The sequence below is a fragment of the Canis lupus genome, chromosome 2, assembly GCF_011100685.1.
Source record: "Canis lupus familiaris isolate Mischka breed German Shepherd chromosome 2, alternate assembly UU_Cfam_GSD_1.0, whole genome shotgun sequence".
In the NCBI taxonomy this organism is placed as follows: domain Eukaryota; kingdom Metazoa; phylum Chordata; class Mammalia; order Carnivora; family Canidae; genus Canis; species Canis lupus.
In genome coordinates, this window is record NC_049223.1 from 78,084,048 (window position 1) to 78,098,386 (window position 14,339).

General features: G+C 45.9%; 1 long non-coding RNA gene across 9 annotated transcripts in view; it reads left to right on the top strand.

The window, feature by feature from the left end:
- Positions 1-14,339, top strand: part of LOC119863942 — a 47,379-nt gene that overhangs the window by 11,510 nt on the left and 21,530 nt on the right. The window contains exon 3 of one of the 9 annotated variants that reach the window (XR_005356101.1): positions 4,393-4,582. The exons of 6 other annotated variants lie outside the window; for them this stretch is intronic. This is a non-coding gene — a long non-coding RNA (uncharacterized LOC119863942). Of the gene's footprint in view, positions 1-4,392; positions 4,583-8,989; positions 9,116-13,617; positions 13,767-14,339 lie in introns of all 9 variants that reach the window. 2 more of the 9 variants (XR_005356102.1, XR_005356100.1) reach the window with 2 other exon arrangements.

Genomic DNA, 14,339 nt, shown 5'->3' on the forward strand with positions numbered 1-14,339 from the left:
CTATTTGCAGATGTGGGTGTTGAGGCTCAAGGAAGGGAAGTTGTCTTCCCTGAGTTTCTCTGCCCCACGATCCTCTAGGTAGGAGGACAGAAGTGATGCCAGAGGTAGGAGCTGATCCCGTTCTCTGAAGCCCCTCACAGCCACCATCTCCAAATCTCCACAGGGTATCACGGGGGTGGTCTCCACTACCCTCTCCCACCAGGCTGGCATCATCCAAGCTTTGAGGTAACCAGCAACCCCATGGAAGGGGTGGAGGTGGAGGAGATTAGAAATGGAGACCTTGCGGGAGTCAGCCCTGGGGACTTAATTACCCTTCACCTTGTCCTGAGCCTTTGTTTTCATCCTCACTCAGCACATGATTTCCTGATCAGAGTCCTCACAGGCTTGAACTGGTGGGGATCACCAGCATCCGCCCCATACTGAGCACGGATGCCCAGCACACTGATCCCAGGTGGCAACAGCCTCAGAGCTTGGACCAAAACAAAATCCTAAAAGCAGCTGCCTAACAGGTGCTTCCTATGACCCAGACACCATGAATATTATTTCATTTAAGCCTCACAAATATGAGTGGAAAGTATTATGAATCCTACATTTCACTTGTAAGAACAGAGGCCTAGAAGAGTTAAATGATTTTTCCAGGGTACATTAGCTAGTAAATGACAGAGGGATATTTGAACACAGGTCACCTGTCAATGTTAGCCTAAATTCCACCTCCTCCAGGAAACCTTCCCTGAAAACCAAGACAGGCTAGAACAGATCCTTGTATTATGCTCCATCTTCTCTATATGTTACTTATCTCCTGTTATCATTAAGTATTCATCAGTGCTGTTGTTCAAGGAGGCTTTGTCTCTCCCACTAGACTGTCAGCGGGGCTGTTCTTGGTCAACCCCCTCCCCATATCCCCAGTTCTCAGCATAGTGCCTACTGCCTGGCAGACCAGCTGCTCAGTAGGTGTTGAAAGAAAGAAAAGATGAATGATCAAAATAATCCCAAAGTCAATACTTATACTCACGCCACAGTCTGACACTTGCCCCCAAATTTATATCAACTAGTGGGGAATGGTCTCCAAAATTAGCCTCTTTTAAGAAAAGTGGCGCCCCAGAAGGAGAAAGCCTTGGGGTCCTTGCCATATTAAGGATACTGGGAACTTCTGAGAATTTTTAGCCCAATAAGAAAAGTCTTAAGGATTCCATCACAGTTGTGCATCCCTTATGCATGGTTATGGGTCCAGTGGAGGCCAAGTGGCCTGAACTGAGCCAGGTGGAGATCTGGCCATTCAAATGATCATCAGAATTCACTAACCATTGTTTATACATCCAGTTACAACATTTAGGCTCAATTGCATATGGCTGCATGTACCAGAAGCCCATTCAGTAGATTAATCATACTGGGGTTTGATTTTTATATCTGACAACTAGTCCAGAAAAGGAAAATCTCAAGAGCTCACAGATGTTTGAGGAAACTCCTTAAGGACTCAGGATTCTTCCAGAGGTCTGCTTAGCCATCCCCAGTGTGATTTTTCATCCTCATGGTCACAAGATGGCCACATCACCTTGACATGCGTAGTCTAAGGTTACTGGCAGGAAGATGAGGATGAGAGCGTGAGGGTAAGAGGGGCCAAACGCAAAGAGCCAGGTGGGTCTGACCCTTAAACGCAAAGAGCCAGGTGGGTCTGACCCTTAATCAGGAAAGCTTCTTCTAGAAGCCCACACTCTGGAACTCAGCTTGCATCTCATTGGTCCAAGCCAGGTCACATGGCACCTAAGCTTCAGAGGAGCCTGGGGAGGTGACTATTTTTAATTAAATGTATTGCCCAGTAGGGATTCTGTTAGAAAGGAAGATGGGAGGGACGGATATTGAATAGGCCACTAACAATATCTGTCACATAGGCTCTGTGCTGGGCATGCAGAGTATGAAGATGTACAACATATGGTCCCTTCCCACCATGGGGCATACTGCCTGGTAGGCGAGCCTGACACAAAAACAACCTTCTATGGTACAACGGATATATTGTTAGAAGAGTGGTGGAAGCACAGTAAAGTAGGGATGGAGTATGCACACTACCTGGGGGAGCTGGGTTGGTATCACAAAGATGACATTTTGACATTTGAGATAGATGACAGTGAGACAATAGTTTACCATGTAAATAGAGTGGGGGCTTAGGCTTTCAAAAGCTGGTCTCAAACTTCCTGTTAGTTCTAGCTCTTGGGACCATTCTATTCTGAATGCTTCAGACCCACACATGACTAGCTCTATATTTTTGCTCTTTGAGACAGGTCTTGAGGATGAGTAGGAGTTTGGTAGACAAACAGTAAAAGCCTGGACATTCAAAGTCTGGTTCCAAACTCTTTCAGCCTGAGCGGTTGGGATTATTGTACTCTGGAGGCTTTTAGAGCCCCCCAGGTAACTTGCCATTGCTGCATATTCTGTAGTTCATAATTTCTTTATGCCCTTCCCTCGGTGCACAGCCTTTTTTTTTTTTTCCTGCCTGCAATGCCCCTCCCCCTTCATTCTCTGTAATATGGCTCTCCTGTGGTGGTGAGTCATCCTTGGCCAGCTGTTTGGAGGGCGAGAAAGGACTTCATCAGAGTGAGATGTAGCAGGAAGTTGGATAGCAGTCACATGGCCTAGCTGCAGAACTTGGCTTTGCTGGTCTTAGAAACAAGAGAAAAGAGAAACTAACTTCATGAACCCCGATCACATGAGGAACACTAGATGCATCATCTGATCCCTGAAACAACCCCATGCAGTGGGTATTTTTATGTTCCTTTCACAGCCTGGGAGACCAGAACTCTGCAAGGCGAAGCAATTTGTCCACTGTTGCATAGTAATAAGTGACACACCTGCCTGTCACTGCACCCCTTCCACCAAGCCACGAGGTCATCTTGATGCCTTTCCTTGTCTTGGGTTCTGCATTGTTTCTGGAGGTCAGCCCTTCATTTAGAGGTTTTACTTCTGGGTATTCCAAGTAAAGAGTTTATACTTGAGTCTCTCTCCTACTCTTCACCTTCACTCTAAGCTAGAGCAGTGGTTCTCCAATGGAGGAGGGGGGATTTTCCTCCCCAGGTGGCATCTTAAAGGGCTGGAGACATTTTTGGTTGTCACCCTGGGCAAGTGGGCTACCATTGGCCCCCAGAGGGGAGAGACCAGGGATGATGCTCAACATTCTTCAGCACGCAGGACACCATTCCACAGCAAAAAAATTATCCCACCCAAAATGTCAGTAGTGCTGAGGATGAGAAACCTGAGTTAGAGTAAGTCTCTTCTTGTCTTTGTGAACATTGAGGAAGTAGGTTCTTTCTGGAAGTTTCCCTGAACAGTTCTTGCTATGCTTGCTCCTGCCACTCTTAACTCCGTGAAAAGCAGCCACATTATCCTATGCTGGAGGGTAATCTGTGCTGGTTGCAGCTTCCACACATGAGGTGAGGGGTGATGGGGTGGGAGGGTCTTTCTTCTTCACCCCCTCCTCAATTCTTGCTCATCTTAATTGATTCTCTGAAATTTTAATTCTCATGAAGAGCTTAACCTCCAGAGTCAAACCGCCTGGGGTTTGGATTGTGAGCATATGACTTATTCAGAACAATCATTTAACTCCTCGAAGACTCAAGGCCCAACTTCAAGGTGGAAATAACAAGAGCACAGAGCTAGTTAGGGTGGATTTGAGGATTTAATGCGATAGTTCATATAAATCACAGTGCCCAGGCAGATGGTAAATATTCAATATGTGTCTGGCATTATTGTTACTCTGAGCATCTTATTTCACCTATTAGCTCTTTTTTTGAGTCATTTGTTTCTTTGGAAAGCATCTGGTACAGTGAGAAGGATACAGACACTGGAGTGAGGCATCCCAGGGTTCTGGTCAGTTAGTTTTGCTAATTTGCTGGCTATGTGACCTTGGTCAGCTTCCTTCTCTGAGCCTCATTTCCTCCTCTGAAAGCTGAGATAATCCTCCGACATCATAATTCTTGTCAGGATTAAGCTGGTCAACAGTCTGACACTTAATGTGTGTTCAGTAAATGTTAACCACCCATTCTGTTTGGAATCTTCCCGAGTATTGATGAATGAGCATTTTTGAAGCATCTTACGCACACCAAACTTGCAGAAGATGAATCATGCCTGAGAAAGATTGGGGAAGATAATCTTCACATCGGGGAGACCAAAAAGCCTGCAGAGTAAAGATTTAGGGGCTCAAGTCTGTGGGGGGGGGGGCAGGGACCGAGACTGTGCTACCCTCTTCAGAACATGTTTTCAATAAAACAGAAGTAAAAGTCAATGCAAGGACTCATTTGGGGGATCTGTGACAAAATTCAGTATCAAGAACATTGTTTAGACATGTCATTCCAAGACTGCAGTAGCTGAGGGTGAACATGGATTTGCTCCATTTCTCTACAGGAGTTAGCAAACAGAAAAGAAATGCCTAGACAACAATGGGGAAAGAGGGTGTTGTGCTGGAACTTTCCATTTGGCCCTCCAGACCTACTCTCCACCTGCTCTCTGCCCCAGAAGGCCAGACCACAGGGATCGCATCCATGACTTCTGCCATTCTTTGAGCCTTGACTAGCAAGGGAAGGAAGAGAGTAAGGTAGGGGTACTTATTTCCCTGGCCCCCTCCCTGCAGCTTCTCTTCCAGCTGGCTGGTCTCCAAAGACCACAGCTTTTATTCAGGCAACTCTGCTTCCACAGAATGTTCTCTCTGTGTTCTTACTGACGGCTCCCTGCCCTGTCCTGGCAGCCCGGGGGTGTAGTAATGGCTCCCCAAGGTCACCAGCCCCACCATCCTGCACTCTCCCTCATGCTGCCCCATGCCCTGCCCACATCTCACAAATGGCGCTTTTATTAAACTCATCCCAAATTTGAGTGTGCTGTGCACTTGCTGCTACTACCTTAATTGAAGAGGAGGAACTCACAACAGACATAGTCCTGGCAGAAGAAATGGGGCAAACAACAAGCCAGGAGTGGTTTTCATCCAGAGAGCAACTCTTGTTGCTGCAGAAAGCAAGAGAATTTGGGGTTTTAATTTTAAAATGAGATTAAGCAAGCCTCATTAGGGTGGGCCATTTTCTAGGACATTCTGTCATATAGCACTCATATCTGCATTTGGGCTTTACCCCCTCCTTCGCTGGCCTGCCTGGCAACAAAGTTCAGCCTGGCTCCATCCTGTCTTAATCACCACCGGGCAGTGCAAGACATAGACATGCTTCCTGTCTGTATAGAGATGACTGGGCATTCCCACCAAACTGTCATAGCTTCCCCCATATCTGTCTTCTCTGTGGCACAGAGGATTACTGTACTACAGCCAGGCTCATGTTAAACTATTAATTTACATTTAAAATGTCTTCAATATGTCCACGGGGATCTCCATTCCATATGTTTGCAAGAGCTCTGGGGCCAGCAGTGGGTTTGATTTTGAGTGCTTTAAAATGAAGGCTAAACGTGATTTGCAATAGAGCAGTGCAAGCAATAGCATGGTGGCTAGGTGCCTCTTTAGTTAAGTCCTGACCTCCACTGCTTCCCACAAACAGCGTCAGAGGCTGATAGGTTGCAGTAGACCCTAGGAACCATCTCCTTTAACTGGCCCCACCCCCCTTGGCTTAAACTCTTCCCTTCCCTCCTCCCTTCCTCTCTCCCTTCTTCCCTTTCTTCCAAAAATGGGCTAAGGGCTAAGTTGATCACCTCTATTAGTTTCTTATGACTGCTATAACAAATGACCACAAGCTCGGTGGCTTAACACAACACAAATTTATTATCTAACAGTTCTGGAGGTCAGTACTCCAAAACAGACCTCACCAAGCTAAAATCAAGGTGGCGCTGTTTCTTCTAGAAGTTCTAGAGGGGAGAATCCCATTTCTTTGTCTTCTCCAGCTTCTAGAGGCCACCCATCCTAATGATTCCATTAGGCACTCTTGGCTAATCCAGAATAATCTGGCTCAATATCCTTCGTTTAATCACATCTGCAAAGTCTCTTTTGCCAGGGAAGATGCTGTATTTACAGGTGCTGGAGATTAGGTGGTAGATATCTTTGGAAGGTCATTATTCAGCCTGTCACACTACCCCTCAAACAGCTTAATTTCTGCAAATTATGCTTGCATAGCACCTACACTCTTTATTCACAGTACCCATCAATGCTGGAACTCACTGCTTAGTTGTGCAATTATTGATTTAATGTCTGTCTCCCCATAACTGGACAAAAAGCTCTCCAAATGAATTAATCAGAGATGTTTTGACTATTACTATCACTTTGTCAGAGCTTCTTAGCAGCCAAGGCAAGGGAGGAAGCATGTTGAGAAGAGAAAAAGAAGAGAAAAGAAAACAATGGCTTACATTGCACCATCACTCATCTCTGCACCAGCAATATTTGGAGTGCTTTTAACCTATTCAATTCACACATTATAAAGGAGGGGCTATCATCTATAAGTAAGTGGCGTAGTAAGGTTTTGAAATCCATGCTCTTAACCAGTGTCATATAAGGACTCTCAAGCAGTATTTCCTGTGCCTTAAGAGAAGTCTGAGTGGCAGGGATGAAGGAGGGAGAGGTCAGTTTTACAGACATCTCAGGCAAGACTTTCCAGAGGATGTAATAAATGGAAGGCAGATAGGGGTGTGCCAAGTTAGGAGGTGTTGGAGGGGGCAGGAGAGTTTTAGGGAGAGTAGGACAGGGCTACCAGGCAGAGGAGATGGTGTGAATCAAGTTCCAGGCAGAAAATCGGCTTAGTCTTTTCTAGAAATCGAAGGTAATACAGTCCTGCTAGGTAATACAGTCCTGCTAGGTGACAGGTAGGGCACAGGTCAAGAAGTGAGGTTGATGCTGGGACAAAAGTGCCATTCTGAGGATTCTGTGGATAATACCCGGGCTTCAGATATTATGAGAAGCATTAGAAGATTTTTGATACAGAAATTTTAACAAAATCAGTGTTTTCACCAGGAGGAAGGAGGGTTGTAGGATTAGGATGCTAAAGGCAAAGGGCAAATGGAGAGTGTGTGAATGGGAAGCCTAGTGCCAAAACCTAGAGCTTTGTGGCTCTAGTCCAGGGCATTCTCGGCTATGCCTCTGGACCCTCCCAAAGGCCTCACCACCATACACAAAGGGATGGGGTGGGGGAATAGCAAACCCTCTGTTGTTTTGAATGAATAAATTTGATGTCCAATCACTGTTTTAGAACCAGTCAGAAAGAGTGGAATGATCCAGAGAGAAATGCACTTAATTATTAACTCACAACACCTTCCTTCAAGAAGCTTGCCTTGCTCAACTCATTCAGAAACTATTTCTCCCTCCTGTGAACACTTCCCACTATTGTTTCTGCCACTCACATTCATTCAATCAACAAATACCTGCTGAGTACCTACCATGTGCCAAGCACTGCATTAGACACCATGATAGATAACAGAAATGAACAATCTTGACCTGTTCTTTACCCTTGTGGAGTTTATCCTGCTGGGAAAATAAATCAGCAAACAAATAAATGCATACATTGTAGCATGATTTTAAGTGTGTTGAACCCCATGAAGAAGTTGAGGGTGTTTGGAAAAGATGTGAGAGGGAACCTGATTATGGCAGATTGCACCATTGGTCCCAGTTCTTTGTGTCTCCTTATAGCTTCAACCTTGTCATGTGACTTTGGAAGTTTCTCTCACTACTCATCCTGTTGACTTTTGACTTGGCCATGTGACTTTCTTTGGCCAGTGAGATGAAGTAGAGATGACAGTGAGCCAATTCTAAGTGTAGACATGACAGGTCTTGTGTGTTCCAATTTACATTTTTGTGCCTCTCTATCACCTTGAAAATATGCCTCCTAGCAGGAGGTTGGGAGGTAGTGGAGCAGAGCCACCCCAAGGGAGACATTCTAGCTAAGCAGAGTCTAGACTAAAGGACCTTTGAGTCTTAAAGGTGAATGAGAGATGCTCACATACTTCAGGCCTACCCAGGAACCTATAGAAACTGAAACAGAGTCCACTGAACTTCCTGTTTATGATGCCTTGAAGCCCCACCAAACCAAGGTGGGATTCTCAAACCCCAATACTCATGTGGATGGGCAGCCTTTTGGAGGCAGCCTCATTAAAGGCTAAGTAAACTTATGTTTGGAAAGCTCAACTTCCTCCCACCATGCATCAGTGAGGCATATGAGGAAAATTACCAACAATGCTCAAGCACTGAGTTTTCAGAAAAACATTTCATGAACTAAATATCCTGATTACTAAGTACACAGCATCATACCATCCATTTTTCTAGCAAGTGGTAATTTAAAGACCATTCAAGGAGACACACCACATGCTCTAAGTGATATAGTAGGTGTGATGAACATGATCCTCATGCTGGGGGACTTCCAGGAAATATGTAATTGGGCAAAGGAAGGGAGAGATGTGACATGACATGGGTGGGTCACTCCCTATTAGAAAAATATACGTGTGCTGGTCACTAAAGAAGTGGATGTGCTATAAAAAGAAGTGAGTGAGAGAGCCCAGATGAGATCAGCAGAGCTGATCCCAGCCAATCCCAACCCAGGTCAGCTGATATCTAGCTAACCTGCACCCTTGCGAGTTCAGTAAGCGCTCATCGATGTAAGCTGCTAAGATTGTTGTGGCTATTTGTTATATGGCATTGTTGCTTACAGTTAACGATACATTGACAATCTAGGCAGTCTGTGGCCAGATTCCTTTAAAAAATGGCATCTCAGTGAAAGCTAAGGTAAGTGGATGAAGGAAGAGGAGAGGAGCATTCTAGGCTGAGGCATGAGCAAAGGTCCTAAGTGGGAAGGACACAAACATTTAAGAAACTAAAAGAAATCAGGATTTCCTGGAGGGTGCAAAAGTGACCAGATGTGGTGGGAGAGCACAGGCAAGGAAACATATCTGTACACTTCCCTGCTCTGGTATGGCACATGCAAAATTAACATGCTATGGTATTGTGCATTTTTTGTGATGTTCCCAGGTATAATTCTCTTGGGGAAAGGGTCCATGGTTTACTTATCTTCGTCTCCTCTTACTTGGCCAGAGCAATATCCCACACCACAGGAAATGCCCAATGAAGGAAGGAGTTCAGCTAAGAGGAGAGGTGCTGAAAGAACAGCTCCCTGGCATCTCCTAAACTTTGGACAATGGCTACAATTTTTCTTCCTTGGTAATTAGTTCATTTATAACGCTGTTGTTTGAAATGGGAGGCCTTTCTCCTTTACCTGTTACTCTCTATTTTCATACTGAGCTTTTTGTTTCCTTGTGGCATTTCTTACTATCCGATGCTATATTTACAGAATTATTGTTTTGGCATCTGTCTCTTCCACCAGAGGGCAAGGACTTTGTCTTGCTCATGACTGTATCTTCAGTGTCACGGACTGTGCCTGACACAGATGGAGAGGCACACGAAATTTTTTTGGAAAAAAAAAAAAAAGCATGCTCAGATGCTGAAATAGTTCATGCTGAAGAGCCTTCCAAAAAGCACAACCCAGAAGCTAGTGTATTAATTATCTGTTGGTTCAGTAAGAAAGTGGGACAAAGCTTTCGTACATAGAATAAGTATCTATGGACAAAGCAAAAGAGGTGATTAAATCACCTATTATCCTTGCTGGGACATGTGGGGCCTTAGGCTAAGGCCCTATAGTTAAGTGGTTAGAGTATTGTATCAATTATTTGTTGCTGTGTAATAAACCAAGACTATGTGGCTTAAAACAATCACCATTGCATTTGCTCACAATTATGTAGGATAGAAATGTGGGATAAGTTCAGCTGGGTGGTTCTGCTGGTCTCATCTGAATTAACTCATGTGGCTTCTATCATCTGGCAAGTAGTCTAGGACTGGAAGAGCCAAATGTTTGTGGTGTTGGATGTTACTGAGCCATTCTCCCCTCAGGACTTCTTGTCCTCAAGGATGATGGCAGCTTCAGGGCAGCAGGTAGGGTGATCAGCCATGCTGCTTTGCTTGGGATTATCTTGGTTTTAGCAATGAAAATCCCAGATCACAGGAAACTCCTGAGAGAATCGGGATAATTGGTCATCCTAGCATTGAGGAAGAAAGAGAGTGGGAGTTACACAGTTTCTGAGGTCCAGGCTCAGAACTTCCACAGTGAGATGAGACTTCTGTTACCTTTTGTTAAGCATGTCCCAAGGCCAGCCCAGATTCACAGGGTAGAGAAATAGACTCCATCCCTCAAACACATTTTGCAAAGGGAAATGCATGCAGGGATGCATGCATTTTTGCAATTTACTGCAAGTTTTGTGAAAAGTAAGACCACAGACTCAGAACTCAAACTAAGGCTTTTTATGCTTATTGAAAAATCTGTACAAAGGAAGGAAGTATTACCAGTCACCGTTAGCCAAATGTTGAGTGACAGTTGACTTCAGTGTCTTAATACATGAAAACTTTAGGCTTCCTTGTATATGCAAGCACCACCTAAGACCCCTTTCTTTGGAACAATTCCTGCGGTCAGCAGATTAGGAGGGGTGGTGACATATTCAGGCAAAGGAGAGAAGACTTCTTGGTCATTATGAGAGAGGAGGGCCAGTCTCATCATCACAGAAATGTGAATGCCAAAAATGCAATTGCTAACCTGTTTGTCCAGTAAAAAAATTGGGGATAATAACAATTCATATTTATATAATGCCTACTGTGTGCCAGACATGGTTCCAGTGCAGGCGATTTACACATTTAAAATTCACATTTATAGGTGAGGAATCTGAGGCCTAACATCACCTAGGTAGCAGGTGGTAAAGTTGGCATTTGAACCCGGGCAGTCTGGCTCTGCATCTGCATCGCAAGGAGCTAAGGAGGTTGCTCTGAGGATTAGAGAGAGGACACGGCCGGAGAGTTTGGTTCCGGAACAGAAGTGCAAGGCTCGAGTTCCCACCCGGACGGGAAGGGAGGCGCCTCCTGCGCAGGCGCAGTCCGCACCGGCCTGGAGTAGCGGGCGAGCCCGGGGGGTGGGAGGTCCCGGGGTCCGGGGGTCCTTCTTCCCGGCGTGCGGACGCGGCGGGCTGGGGCGGAACGGGACGCGGAGGGTGGGGGTGAGGCGGGGGCGGAGTGGGGAGCGGAGCGCGAGGGGGAAACCCCGGAGCAGCGCTGGAAGATGTGGAACCGGAAGTGCCGTGGGTGTCGCGCGTAGCGGACCCCTCGGAGAGAGAATCGGCGCTGCGCATGCGCGCCCATTCTGCAGCCCGGCAGACTGAGCCCGGCCCTCCCGGGAGCGCTGCGGGGACGCCTTAGCTTCCTTTTTTTGGTGTCTGAGCCTGGATTCCTCATCTGTGGGCTCCTGCTCCTGTCTGGCCTCGTGCATTCGGGGACACCCCCCCCCCCCCCGCCCCAGGCACTGTGCTAAGTGCAGCTTGCTCCTGAGATCGTCCTGGGGAGACCAGATGAGATCATGCAAGAGAAAGCGCTCCTGTCCTAGATGTGAGCTCGTGGGAACTCGCATTTTCGTTTTTATTAAGAAAGACGGAGTTCAAGCGCTGCCGTCTCCTGGCCTCAGGATCCCCCCCCCCCCCCCCCCCCCCCCCCCCGCTCCGCAGTGCATCCTGACCCCTCCTGCCCCGGGAGGGGAGCGACCTGGCCATTTGCACTGCTCTAAGTCGTTCCCTGGCAGGTTGGGAGTGGATTTCGATCTCCTAATTTGGTTTGGGAGGTTGAAAATTGTTGATGCCGACATGGAACACTTGGCTCCTGCTTTCCTTCCTTCGCCCCTTGGTTGATAAAAGCAAAAGAACAAGAAGCAGTGATTGGGAAAAAAACACCCTTGGCCATTCTCGTTCCTTCCTCCTTTCGTTCCCAAGCCTGGGAGCTCCATCTGTGGACATATGACATTTATTTTCTAGTAGTTTAGGACGTGTTTGTGCAACAGCTGAGTTGGACAAGACCTTGTGCTGAGCTATCAAGGTCCACGACCTTGTGCCATCAAGGTCCGGGGACCTTGTGCCGAGCCATCAAGCTCCATGGCCTTGTGCCGAGCCATCAAGCTCAACCTTGTGCCGGGCCATCAAGCTCCGCAACCTTGTGCTGGGCCATCAAGGTCTGCGACCTTGTGCTGGGCCATCAAGGTCCTTGACCTTGTGTCATCAAGGTCCGTGGCCTTCTGCCGAGCCATCAAGGTCCACGGCCTTGTGCCATCAAGCTCCGCATCCTAGTACCGAGCCATCAAGGTCTATGACCATGATATATGTGGTCCCTGCTCTCAAGGAGCTTACAGTATTGAGGGGAAAAGACTGTGATGGGGGATCTCCTACAAGTCGGGTTAAATTAGGCATTAGCGGAGATTTCACAGACAACCTCCATTATTTTATAAAAAACCATGGGTAGTTTTATTGTACTCGTGATTAGCATTGTGTCTTCAGTGAATGCCGTTTAGAGCCAAAGTTACATGCTTTCCCAGACCCTTACTGGTCATTAAAAAAAAAAAAAAAAGTAATTTAAGTACTTTACCTGCTCCCGGGCCACCCTCCACCATGACAGACATTCCCCTGCATCTGGGAACACGGTCTCAAAGGAGCTATATGAGACAGAAGAGAATTTCTGAGCCTTAAATGTGTTTTTCTTGTTAGTGGGCTTTGGGTTTTGCCGCCCTGTCCCATAAGAGTTGACCCTCAGGCTCTGTTACACTGTTATTTCAAGGCACAGTGCAACTACCGCACTTTTCTCCCCATCTGTATCATACTGATCTTCTTTTTCTTTAAACGGTAGCATTCACAGTCCGCTGCTCTGACCTTGACATTTAATCATAGACCACTTTGCATTGTTAGTTAACTTTCTTGTACATTATGTGTTGTTGAGCAGGGATTCAGGGACACCGTACAGTAGATGAAAAAGCACAGCTTTGGGAGAGCAGAAGATCTGAGTTTGAATTCTGGTCCTGCTGCTTAGTGGCTACGTTTCTAAGACTTCATGCACCTCCGTTTGTTCAGCCGTCACATGTAAAGGTGTCTTCTGCAGGTGTGCTCCTCCTAGGCATGTAGTGAGGCTTAAATCAGATAATGAAATAAGATGGGAAATGCCTAATTTTCCTTCCCTTCTCACCTTTATGTTTACTGTTCCTGACCCTATCCAGCTTTTGTGTCTGTAGGCTCTATTTAATACTAGCGGAATGAATCAGGGCCTGTCACTTACTGTTAAATCATGAGTGTGGATTGAGGTTTTCACCCAGAATCATAAAATTTTAGGATACACGTCTTCTGATTCTCAGCCCGATGCCACTCTTTGGTGTAATCTACACTGAGCATTTCTTTAATACATGTTGAGTTCAAAGCACTGTCTCATCAAAGAGATAGACGAGGCTGGGTTCCTGCACCCAAGAGGTGTCAATCTGCCTGGGAAGCTCAGGGTCTCCATCCTCTCTGTGTTGCCTCTATCCCAACAACTAATCCTATAAAAGTTGAGGTGCTCTGTGGTATGGCCCCAGGTCATCACTTAGCTTTACTGTCTCCTTGGATGAGCCCACCCACCTCCCTGGCTTTGAATACCCAGTATATGCCAGAGACTCCCAAACGTATATCCGAAGTCTAGACTGTTCTTTTAAACTTTGAACACGCAACTATTTAACAAATGCATTTATTTCACGACTGCTTCTAATTAAACTTATCTGAAACAAGCCACTATTTCCTCCAAACCTGTTCTACATCCAGTGTCCTCCATCTTCCTTGCAGTCTCCTGTACCTCGCATCCCTCTGCCCACATCCAACAAATCATGAAGTCATGCAGTTTCTGCCTTCAAAATGTAACTGGACCCATATAATTCTCTCCAGCTCCACTGATAACACCATACTTTCTTATGGAACCCTGACCTTTCTAGGGGGTGAGCTATTTATCTTAAATGTAATTATATAGTACTCTTTCCATAAATATTTGACCATTGATTTGCCCACTAGTCTGCGAGCTCCTTGAGACTAGACATCATGTCTCCTGAGCACCCAGGACTGTGCCTACCATACATGGACATCCATTAAATAATGGTTGAAGGAAAAAAAAATAATGGTTGAAGGAATGAGCAGTAAGATGAATGTGATGAGAATTCAGAGGCAGAAGAATCACTGAGGCCTCCGGCAGCTGAGACTTGAGTTATTTCTTAGAGGAAAACAAGAATCTTCAAAGGTGACTATGGGCTCTGAATATTCAGGGGACAAAGAGCATGACAGTTTGACAGGAGAGTTTCATATAAGGAAGCAATTGGAAATACAGGTTGGGGATTAAGTCAAGGTTATCTTGTGGGTGTCCTTGGGTGACAGGCTAAGAAATTTAAACTTTGTTCTATAGACAGGAAGAAACCACTGGTATTTTTTGAGCCCGAGTGCTAACCGTTTGCAAATCAGTAGCAAATCAATGGGACACTCAGTTTCCAGTGAGAGAAACCCATTCCAAATAGACTTAC